Genomic DNA, 2,489 nt, shown 5'->3' with positions numbered 1-2,489 from the left:
TATATATATATATATATATATATATACTTTCCGGACAACCGAACGTTCAATCACCAGCAGCTACGTCGCCCGCCAATAATCTATGTCAATATGATCGACGGTGGTTGACCATCCCGAAATGCAGTGTCTGAACATAATATTTTCTCCAAAACTCGAAAGAAAAAAAAGGTGAAGCACTAAACAAAAACAAAAATGTCATATAGGTCCCATTTAGGTCCCATTTGAGCCCGCACTCAGCTAAAACAAAAACGACAATTTTACATACCTAGAGCACAAAACAATTACAATGTATTTACATATCACGCATCTAAACTTTCATATTTACATACATATCTCAAAATTTTGACGGATATGCATGTAAATATGAAAGTTTAAGTGTGTGAGATCTACATGCATAAGAATGGAGTGCTATGCATGTAAACGCCCCTAATAAAAGATGCAACCAATTTTAGGGTGTACAAAAAAAAGGGGGGGTAATATCGTCTTGGTCAAAGGCCCTACAATCCTGACGACCAAACGGAATGAGGTCATATGGGGGGTGACATCTTCCACACACTAGAATGGTCACGATTCCTAAGGCTACCAAAAGAGCTGATCATCCCATGCCGGTAAATCGAGTTTGAACTAACCTATGTTCAAAACTGGTTCATACACGACCTAAACAGAAGCAAAGGTTTTTACTAATTGATGTGTGCCGAAAAATTAACGGCGGTAGAATAATTATTTAACATCTTAATGTTGCACAAAAATTCAACACACTTAGATCATTTGAAAGGACAGCCGAAGGAGGCACCTCAACAAGTGGAAAACCCTCAAAAGAAAATATATGGGTCATTATAATTATATAAATAAGTATAATGACCCATATATTATCTTTTATAATTATAAATACTCATCTATTACCGTTATAGGATTTTCACTTAAAAAGTTGAGGTGTCTCCTACTACTTTTCATTTTAATGATGTGTGCTAGAAGATTTACGACACTTGAGTAATTATTATTTATCGTCTTAGCATTACATGAAAAAACAACACACACTCAGACAAATAAAGAGAAGCAAGCAAGAGGAGTCACATCGATTTTTTACGTGAAAAACCCTTAAAAGAAGAAAAAAACCACTGGATTTAATTTGGTTAAAATAATACACTTTAAATGGTGAGTACACAAGTTTACTCCTCTCCTGAATTAGGAAAGATAGAATTACAAAGTTGTATAGTTGTAATCTAGTTGTAGTCCTTGGCAACAATAGACTGCAAAGATCATAGTTGACTGTCGCAGAGGTAGTAGTCTATCATGAGTGTTGTAAATCGTGGTTGTAGCGCCAACTTATCGTAGAAGTCGTAGTTGATAACTATGACATTAGTTGGCCAGGTGGGTCGTAGATAGTTGATACAGAAGCGTCGGTTGGTTATAGAGGTTATAATAGGGAGTTGCGGGAGTTGTGTACCACGTAGGTCGTATAGGCATGTCCGTTGGCTACAAAGGCCAGAGTCAAGAACTGCACGAGATGTGGACCACATAAATCATAGTTAGTCACGTGGTTCGTGAGGGCCGGAGTCGGGAACTGCACGAGTTGTGGACCACATAAGTCACAGTTGCTCAAGTAGGTTATAATGGTGGTTGCAATTTCGGCCATAGGTCGCAAAGGCCGAAGTCGGAAGTTGCACGAGTTGTGAACAACATAGGTCGTAGTTGTTCGCGTAGGCTATAACTGCGAGTTGTAATGACGTATGTAGGACGCGAGTGCTGGATTTGGGAGTTGCATCTGTATGAGAGGTGGGTCGGTACCCCATCTTCGAGATGCATTGTTGTTTGTCTTTGAGGTGCGTGGTCACACTATCTTCGAAGTGCATTGTTGCACCATCTTTGGGGTTAGTTATGTGTTCAGAATGCGAAGCTACGTAGGTTACTTCATGACTCTGCAACTAGTCATAGTACTCATCAAGAGTGGACAGGGGCCGGCGATTGGTAATCGACGGTGGTCAACGACTGCTCCAAGTTCTTCGATGGGGCTTTATTTACAAAGGCTCAGTTGTAATTAATGAACAGATATAAATCATTTTGATCAGATGACTCAGAGAGATTCTCTCAATCAGATGACGTTTGATGGACATTTGTGTATCTTAATAATGTCAGAATTGAGAGATCTTGGGCTCGTTGGATTTGACTTGTTGAAATGCTTGATTCGAAATAAACTTGTCAAATTTGGCATCTATTTGACTTATCAAATATGTTTGAAGGGCTTTCTAAAGTGGTTAAGTGGCTTAATCAGGGCTTGATTTGGCTAAAATTAAACGATTTTGGTACCAATGAGCCCGACTCGTCGAGTCAATCAGTTTGATTGTGAATTTACTAAAATCAAAGCTTTGGAAGACTTTTACTCGAAGTTTGAATATTTATGCAAAAAAAATTATCTCGAGATCTGTGGCATGTCTCAAAATTCATGTCATATATATATATATATATATATATATATATATATATATATA

This window comes from Phalaenopsis equestris, unplaced genomic scaffold (assembly GCF_001263595.1).
Source record: "Phalaenopsis equestris unplaced genomic scaffold, ASM126359v1 Scaffold000002, whole genome shotgun sequence".
NCBI classification, from domain to species: Eukaryota; Viridiplantae; Streptophyta; class Magnoliopsida; order Asparagales; family Orchidaceae; genus Phalaenopsis; species Phalaenopsis equestris.
The sequence above is the reverse complement of the archived record's forward strand: the minus strand, read 5'-3'. Positions refer to the sequence as shown.